The 9,647-nt window shown below is 46.9% G+C and overlaps 1 long non-coding RNA gene across 2 annotated transcripts in view; it reads right to left on the bottom strand.

The window, feature by feature from the left end:
- Positions 1-10: 10 nt before the first annotated feature.
- The window catches only part of LOC108447724, a 24,343-nt gene continuing 14,706 nt past the window's right edge, over positions 11-9,647 (bottom strand). For both annotated transcript variants that reach the window (XR_001863400.1, XR_001863401.1), the window contains 2 exons: positions 5,665-5,779; positions 11-4,998 (listed from right to left, as the gene is read on the bottom strand). This is a non-coding gene — a long non-coding RNA (uncharacterized LOC108447724). The remainder of the gene's footprint in view (positions 4,999-5,664; positions 5,780-9,647) is intronic.

Here is a 9,647-nt window from a genome sequence, read left to right as displayed (position 1 = left end):
TTGTCTGAGGTGCAGCAGTGGCTGTGCCAGCTCTGCTGGCCAGAAACAGAGGGCAGAGTCAGCCCCGGCTTCCTGGATGGGGAAAAGACTACAACAGTAATTGGCTTTATTCCCGTACTGCCTCCAGCCTGTCTCACAGAGGGGTTTTAATGCTCTTACTCATGGCAATTGCTCCTGCAAACCCTGGGTTGGTGATTTTGTGAGTGGGAGCCTCAGCATTCAATTGCTTCCCACTCAGGGACCCTTTGCCAATGTAACACCCCCACTGCCAGTGCTGCTTCCTTGGCTGCGTGTGGTCCTTTTGCCGAGCCCTGGCATTTTTTATTTTTGGTTAACATCAGAATGGAGCTGCAGAATAATTGCTCTTTCACTTTGCTCTTAAATAGGCCATGCTGCTCGTCTGCATAAATGTTCTCTTCATGCATCCTGTCACTCTGCCTTGCAGGCTTTTCGGAGGGGAAAAAAACCCAAACCAGTTTATTTTTCAAAAAGATGCCTTTTCTTCCTCATGAATTGCCCCTGGTCTGTATGATAGCCAGCAATTGGCCCTGAAGGATGAATACTAAGCAGCTTTGCCAAGGTGCAAATCAGCTATAAGGCATCCCATGTATCCGGGGCTGTCCTGTGAGACCTTTCAGGCAGGGGATTGAAGCCGGGGTGAAGGCCATCTCGGCAGCTCCACCCCACTCAAGCACTTGACCTTAAAAAAGCCAGGTTTTAGCCACTGGTGTGCAAATCCCAGTAACATGGGCGGACGAGCCGCGGATGCAAGTCAGTCTTCTCCAGGATGAAAGCTTTTGCTGTCAAGCTGTTCAAAGGGAAACATTCTGAGGCTGAAAACTGCTGGTGTGCACTGGCTCCTGCTCCAGAGGCTGGCCACGTGCCTTGGCTTGCCTCAGACCCGCAGGGAGGGAGGGATGGATAGAGGGATGGAGGCAGAGAGTCCCGGGGATGGAACAAGCCAGGCTTTGCAAAGCTGGCTGCAGTGCCCCTGCCTCCCTGCCCAGAGTTTGCCTCAAATGCAATAGGACTTGGCCGAGGAATGCACAAAGCTCTGGCTCTGCCATGAAGCAGAGCACCAAAGGCTTTGCCCTCCTTGCTGAAGAACTTGCCTGCAGAGGTCATGAAACTGATCGTGTCTAATAGCGTTTACGTGACCTGATTACTCACCAGAATAAAAGCCAGCTCAGCCTTCAGTCCCAGTCGGCTTTTACTTCAATGTTTTCCCAATGCACGGAGGCCACCTTGAAGCAATCGCGTGGGGAAAACTGGACCATGCACCCCGCTGGGCTGAAGCCTGTGTCACCCTCGCAGAGCCAAGGTGGAGCTTGTTACAAAAGGAACAAATAAAAATGAGACAATGGGGGAGAATGAACCGTGTGGAAGAGAGAGGGTGCGTGTGGGAGCAGCGCCTGTGCCTGGAGGGGCAAGGAAAGCAGGGTGCGAGAAGCGGCCTGGCTTGCCTGGCGTGACTCCGCTCACTTGGAGGAAAAGAGGAGTGGCACCAAAGCGTGGCCCGAGCTCGCTGCCACAGGCTGTGCTCTGCTCTGCGGGCACTGAGGTAAGGACAAGCACAGGTTTTGCCTTTTAAAACGGGGCAGAGGAATGTAGGGGCTTAAGAGACATCATGAGACTCCTGTGTGAGGCTTGCAACCTCTACCACCACCCACAGCTCACCGTTGACTTCTGTTCCAGATTGCCCTCGCTCTGCTAGAGTGGTAATTAGGCTGGATTTTGTCCTACTTCTCTCAATAAAAGGTTGTTCGCGAGCCTCCCTGCTCTGACAATTAGAAACCAGCTAAGAAGAAGGGAGCAGCCACGTGGGGTCAGCTGAAGGATCCTTCTGAGTATCAGATGTCCAGCATTAGTCAGTAGTGTATTTTATCAACCTCTTAAATTGAGAGAACCTAGATTATAACCAAACCAAACAAATTTTCAGCCTCTCTCGAAGAAAACATGAAGCATTTGTGAGGCCACATCTAAGTTTGACATGTCCAGTTGTAGGGTCCTTGGTACCAGGGCAAGTCCAACAGAAGTATGTGGCAGACCAGGAAAGGACAAGAGAGCTGGGTTCGTCCAGCCTGAAGAAGAGAGGGCTGAAAGGAGACCTTACTGCTGTCTGACACTACCTTGCAGGAAATACAGAGCCAGACTCATTTTGGGAGTGCACAATGAAAGGATGAGAGGCACCAAACAGAAGTTATACACAAAGAAATCCCAATTAAACATTAGCAAACAACTTTCACAGGGTTGGTGTCTCCTGCAGGGATGTGCAAAGCTCTCCCAACAAAGGCTTACTCTGACTTTAAAGCTGGCTGTTCTTTGGGTAGGGATTGGGCCAGACAGTCCCTTCTGACCTTATCTCTTGATTATTTTCTGACCTTATTTATTTATTGAGTGATTCTATGTTTTGTTTATAGGTATACCTGATTTTTTTGGCCCCCAGGAATTTGGTGCCCAGAGGGTGCCTGTGGCTCATGCAGTGACTCTGTATCCACACCTTGGGGACAGAGTCTGACCTCTTAGTATCAAGACCAAGCAGGCAATTACAAACCAAGGTGGGACAGCAGGTCCAAAAAGAAGTAGGTTCTTCCCCTCTGCCACTCACAGAAGTCCAATTGCTCTGGATTCATTGCTCTCTGAAGCCAACAGCAGCATGCTTGGTTAAAAAGGCTGCGACCTCCACACCATCCTCTGTGATGCTTTAACTCTATCAGGTGAAAAACATATCTCAAATGAAGCTGGTGGGGCTCTGGGCCACGAGCAAGCCCTTCAGCATTACTATCCATATTGCCCTTTATGCAGCTTGTCCTTTAATGCAGAAAGTGGCACTTAAAATGGACAGTCATACTCAAAGGACCAACACTCTCACTTGTGAACCTTACATGAACCCAGGAAAAAATCAATAAGGTGTTTAAAAAGACCAGCAAAATAGCATTTAGTCTCCTCTGTGTCAGCAGATCTGCAGAGCAGGTTTAGGGTTGTTTTGCATCTGGGACTGAAAAAAAAAAAGCCATGTATGATTGCCTGCAGGTGATTAGGTTTTGTTTGAAAACTTTAAACAAACATGGAAATCTTAGAATAAGCTTCTCAAAGATTAAGCACTCATGAACTTCAGAAGAAAGACCACAAGGCCGGGATTCGGGAGATTTAGGATTGTTGTCTTCTCTACCACCGCGCTACTTGGACTGTGACCATGTCCTGCTTCATTCAAGCCAGATCTTCCAGGCTAACTTAGGCCTTCTGATTTCACTGGGAGCTGAGGACTTAAACACCATCAGGAGATACTTGCCAGGGTTTCTCTACTTCACTGCTGCCTGTGAAGCATTGCAGGAGCTCTGGGATGAGGACTGGTCCCTATGTGTTTGTAAAATGATGAGCTCTGATCTTTATTGCTCTTCTCTGAGGGTCCTTATAAGGAGTTGTGTTGCCACTTGCTGGTGTCCCTCTTTGTCTGTGCCTGGAGATACTGATCACAGCTTGAGACCTGTGGCTGTAAAGAGAGGCACCAATGTCAGTGACCCTGGGTGGGCTCTGGTGAGGTGCAACCACGGCCTCCAATGAAGCTGAAATGCCTCTTCAGGTTGTGTGACTGGTACCAGAGCCCTGAGCCTGCTGGGAGCCACTGACAGCAGGGTACACACAGCCCCCCTCCGTGCATGGCTCTTCATCCTTGTGTGCACATCCACAGCATGTGTGGGAGAAAAGTGCATCAATTAGGTGTCCCCTCCTTTTTTTTTCTTTCCAAAAAAAAGAAAAAGTGTTGAGCTTGATGAGAGTAAAAAACCCTCATATTATCAGACTGTGCATTCCCACCCCCAGTGAAGGCCACAGTAGAGCTGGCCCTTGCTCTGTCCCACAGCCCCGGGCAGCACCAGTGACCCCACGTGCTCATGGACAGTGGCACCTGACTCATTTCCTTCTCTGGGTGGAGCAAAACCTCTTGTTCAGGGATACCTCCGCTGACCCTGGGTACAAAGGTTGGCCAGCGCTCGCATGTGGCCAGCAGGAGCGGGATTTCTCCTCCTCTTTTCATGTTACATAAATGGGAATGACCCAGGGTTTATGAATCCCAGACGGAAAATGTCAGGAATGGAAAGCAGAGCTGGCCCAAAAGCCACATTTTCATTTACAAGACTCATTTTGGGCAGAGGACGTGTGGCCGTTTGGTACTTTGGGGCAAGGGTAGGTTGCTTTTCCTGTGAGTAAAACAGCATCCACGAGTGCAGTTCAAATCAAAATCATCATTGTCATGAACCTGCTTCAGCTTCTGACCTCAGTTCCCTCACAGTCTACAGGAAAAAGAGGATTGTTCCCTGTTTGCCCCAACAAGCAAGTGGTGTTTGATGTGTGTGTCTGCACACAGGCAGGTGGGAAGAGGGATGTGTGGTGTACAAATGCACTCGTGCTCGCAGCACAGCTTTGATTGCACAGTTGGATCAAAGATGGGGGTGATACCAAGCAATGTTGTGTAACCACAGAAGGTTCTTCCAGAGTTACACAACAGCTGGATCCCATACTGTAGATCCAGAAACTGCAACTAATTTATTCCAGGTAACAAAGCACACCCTAAACAGTGGTGTCTATGTACATTACACAGACACTGCCTGCCCTGCAACTGTCCCAGTATAGATGACAACATTTTAATTTGTTTTGCATCAAGATTAATGTGCTTGGCATAAGTGAGGGAACAAAGATAACACTTCTGAACTAATATGTGGTGTCTGCTCCAGTGGAAGATGCAAGGTGCCTAATAGCTTTCCATGGAGACCCATGGAAAGCTATTTGTGAGCACAGGGGAAAAAGTCAAAGTGGCAGCAAAATCCAAGTGCATTGCATAATGGTGACAACTCCATGAAGCACATTTCTACATGTGGTCACAGTAAAACCTAAATTTCCCACTTTGAAAAGCCAGGGGAAGCAATCCTTATCAAATCTGGCTTCCTCAAGATGTACCAGGTTTAATCCAGAGCCACTCATGCTGGACAGGAGCACATCCTAGGCAAAAAAAAAAGAAAAGAAAGTTAGCTGTTCCTGTTAATCTGGCTTACAGAAAGAGGGATGTTCTACAAGAGCCCCCGTGAGCTCTGTCTTAAAATCTTTTTCCTGTTGCTTCCAAAAAAATCCTGCTGTAAATCCCTTGTAGTTGCAACATCTTGGTTAGTTCTGGGAGACAGATGAAGCTGCCATCTTCTGCCATGTCCCCAGTAGACTATCATAGAGGACCTCCAGGCAGAGACATCTAAGTTCAGCTAGGAGCCTCACAAAGACCAGACTAGGAGGGCTGAAGGCTTTTCTCTGCATAACACACATTGCAAGGCTTTTGGCAAATGCGCTGTGGCTGACACAGTCGGTGTCACAGCCTCTCCCCTTGCTGCCTGGCTGCAAATACAGATCTGGTGATGGCTCCGGGGAAATCAGAAATTGATTTCTGCTGTACATGGGAAGCCAGAAAGAGCCTGGTACTGGAGTCAAGCTGGGAAAAATGACCAAGAAAGAGGCCACACTCATGACCAAAGCATTCAGCCACTAAATGCTCTGCTAAGGAGCTGATGTCATGAAAATGGGGAAATCCACTGCTGTGATATGATGTTTACTTGGCTCTGGAGCTGTAGCACGAAACATAGCAGATGCTATGAATTGAAAGTGTTTGTCAGGACTTACACATTACTGCAGTGAAAACCAAAGTCAGGAGTTGTCCTCCATCACAAGAGTGGGTTCACACAAAGTCGTGAGATTTCATCTCTTGCTTTCAGTGTCTGCATTTTATATCAGCTCCCTGTGATTAAATGAAGAATACAGCATGATTTTATAGCACAGCCTGTGCTTCTCATAAAATCTCTTGGCAAGAAAGATTTTTTCTCAAGATACACAATGAAAACAGCAAGGCTTTTTCCTTCTATAACCAAAAAATAATCATTCTAGATCTATTACTGAAACAAGCGGAACCTCTTCTCTTTATACGTTTTATTTCTTGGCAAACAGTGATCACTGCAATTAAAAATGTTTGAAAGGCAAAATCTTGTAATAGAGTTTATCCAAGATACTTTTGTGTTCATGGGGCGCACTGCTGACAATTGCTCTGTGCTTCATGACAACTTCAGAGAATAGTAAACTACTAGGAAAAATGTTTCCATTCCAAAAAAGAGAATTTATGCCCCTCAGTCAGAACCTGGCTGTACTTACTAAAGCTGATAGAAGAAATAGTTGTCTGTATATTTTGTAAAACCTTCAAATCCTTTTTACTTCCCTGCAGTTTTTTAACTCTTCTTAAGAGAAAATAAGTGCAAAGCCCGTTTCCATATTCTGAGATCTGATTTTTTTTTTTCAGAAGAAGCACCAAATGCCAGAGGAGGACATTACCAGGATTCACGGCATCCCAGTCAAAATCTGCACCCTGCATCAGGCAAGCAAAATTCCCATTAGGACCTGAGGTTCAGCCAGCAATACAATACGTGTTTCCCTTTCTGTCCTTTTTTTTTTGAGCTGATTCACCACCTTTTTCAGACCCGCACACTGGGTCAGCCTAAGGACTGTGTCCAAAGGGAAGCGGTAACCTCTGAGCTGATACCCAGGGGAATGGCTTAGGATCTTCTGCCGGGAGCAGTAGGCATTGCTCCTGCTGCAAGAGAAGTTCTACCACTGCATGTGTTACAACTTGGATAGAGAAGTTAGAGAACCACTCTTGGCTTCCTCATTAGCTTCTTTTCAAACCCTAAATGACCCAGATGGAAAGAACAGCGCCTGTGCTTTGCTCACCCGTAATTAAGAAGGAAACAAGTTTAAACCGTGTGTGTTCTGTCTGTGGCAAAGGGAAGACTCGTGCTCCCCAATCTGCCTCCGAAATTACTCCTAATAGGACTAAAGAGTGTTTTGGAAGCGGGCTCTGGGCAAGCAATGAGCTGCCATCGGGAGGCTCGCCTGCACTCTACCACCAAAACGCCAGCGTGCTTTCGCATGTATCACGCTATTGTTATTATAATGGCAATTAACGAGCTGTAAACAAATTATATGTCTCGATACAGCCCTTTAATGAGCTGAGGTGCATACCTAGTGGTAGGTAAAAGGTAAAACAACAGCACTAGGCAAGTCGTTTCTGGAGCCATTACAAGTAATTTGCAAGTGCAGGCATCTCAGTTTTGCAATCTCACTCATCTTCATTTCCTTCGAACCCTGCATCTTGCCAGCGACAGCAGGCTCTGGCTTCTCCTTTGGAAAGGTTTGCCTTTACTCAGCTCTCTTGCTCTGGCTCTGCTTGTGCAAGCATCAACAAATGTTTAACTCCATTGATATTCCTAGCCTGGAGAAAAAGAAAAAAGCAAGTCTTCTACGGACAGGGATTAATATTTTCTCCTAAATTTGCCCTTTTAATTATTGTGTGAAGAAATTAGGGTTATATTTGCCTAAGGGTGCTACTTTTGTTACATATTTTGCAAGTGCCTGAAGTTGCCGCTCTAAGCTTCATCAAGCAATTTTAGCAAATCGGAGCACGTTCCTGAGCCCTCGCTGCTTTTCCCGCTGCCTCATGTTTCTGTGAAGGGAGCTCCCTGGCAGAGAGCTGCAGTACAGAGCAACCCAGATGAACAAAAATGAAGGCAAAGAGATGCACTTGGTAGGTATGTGTGAAGCAGGACCCCTCGATTCTGGGCTGTGGAAGCCCAAAAGGTGTGTGGGTTCCTGGCAGGCAGCTCAGAGAGGGGGAATAGGGGCACACAAATTGCAGGAGCTGTCAGGAGACCCAACCTTGCTGTAAAGAAAGAGGAATCCACGTGCCAGCAAACAGTCATTGAGTGAAGCAGCACACCTGCACCAGGATGCTGAGGAAAAGAGCCTGGCAGTGGAAAGGGCACACTGTGGGATTTAAGGGATGAGGCAAGGCAGTTTGTCCCAGGTCCTTGTGTCTGTGGGCTCTGAACAGCCATGGGCCCTTACATTGTAATGCAGCCCAGTGTAAGGAGCCACCTGGCTCCACAGGTGGTGGGCACTGTGGGCACCCAGAGAAACAGCAAGCGCCCAGCACACTGTGCGTGGCATGACAAAGCTTGGTGTGGCACAGTGCTTGCTGGCTTCATCTCCCTGGCAATCTTAAAGCCTTTTTGAATTGATAACCCATTCCCGTGACATTATAGGATAATTCTTTAGCAGGTTTCCTGGTGTTTTGGGGGAACAAAAATCCCAGCACAAGACAAACCCAACCTTCCAGCACTGTGGCTTAGAGAACTTTGGCGAGCTCAGCTGATCTTACCACTGGGAAATGCTGGCTTCTCCCAGAGCACTGTCTGCTATAAGAAGGAAAAGGTAGGATGAGAAAAGGGTTGAATAAGAAAAAGGGAAACACAGAGACCATTTTACAGTAAGGGCTTAGGAACATTTACCTACAACAGCAGCTCAGGTCACAGCCAGGGCAGGCAGGGCCCAGATGCTGGATTTCTGCTTGTGCATGGCTGCAGGTGCCTTGAAACGGGAGCAAAACCCTCTTCCAAACCGGGCTTTGCCATTTGGGGAAAGACGGGCACACCCGCCGTACAAAATGTAGGTCAGGGCCACGGGTAAGTGCTGAGGGGCTCTGCAGGGAGCTGTGTGATGGACTAACCAAGTTGTACAAAGAGAAAACATATCAAGATCCCGTACAGCTGGCCTCGGCTTGTGTCACTCACTAAATATTTGATGAATGTTAACTGCCTAACCTACTTTACTCCTCTCGCCTACCACAGCATTGACTGGCTCCTCCGTTTTTTCTCTGTTATTGATACATTTTGAGGAAGACAATGTCTCACAACAAAACAGTGATCTTAGATGTGAGATAAAAAAGGAGACACAAAAAGGAAAGGTAAAACAGACAACCCTAGGAAGAGGAAAGCAATATGTGGGCACAGGAAAATAGAAATTGAGTGGCAGGGGCACTATCACCACTTTACAGTAGAATGGAAACCAGCAAAGTCAGGGGATGAAAACGTGTGGAGAGTCACATTAATATTCTATCCCTTCCTAAAAAAAATAGCAGAATTGATTTCACCCTGGGAATTACACATGCATGAATCTTACTGATATAACTATATGGAAGAATTGCCAAGGAACTTCATTCTATATGAAACTGCTCATTGAATAATGTTGAAGTTCCACACTAGTTCATGAAATACCTAGTTTTGCCGCTATAAATATTCATGAAGGAGAGAGAAAAATGGGTTCAGGCAGGACTCCAGGTGGCAGAAGAGTTTTTATGCGTCAGGCACCTCAGTAAGGTCACTCAGTGTGTGATTGTCCTCATACTGCTGAGAGCAAAGATTGCTGAGCCAAGGTGCTCTCTGGCCTTACCAAAATCAGGGAAAACAGATGAGGAGCAATAAAAATAAAACACAGTTATATTGGATGAAGTCCCACAACAGCCCTTGCTCCAGTATTTCAGAAGCCAGGGTTCAGTTTAATCAAGCATTGCTTTCCTGAGCAGAGCTGCTCATGGAACTTCCGGAGATGTGTAGTGGCAGCTCTGTCAACAAAGAGCCAATTTTCTTCATTATTAACAAAACATGTTTGGCCTGTGCTTTTTGGTCAGCCAAAGAGGAGAAAGAAGTAGTGGTAGAGTGGCAGAGAGCAGCTGCCGGCCTTTTTCAAAGATTATGTCAAACACCTGCACCCTTGCATTCCTG

Source organism: Corvus brachyrhynchos, unplaced genomic scaffold, assembly GCF_000691975.1.
Source record: "Corvus brachyrhynchos isolate BGI_N302 unplaced genomic scaffold, ASM69197v1 scaffold237, whole genome shotgun sequence".
Taxonomy (NCBI): domain Eukaryota; kingdom Metazoa; phylum Chordata; class Aves; order Passeriformes; family Corvidae; genus Corvus; species Corvus brachyrhynchos.
This window is presented reverse-complemented; position numbering and strand designations above follow the sequence as displayed.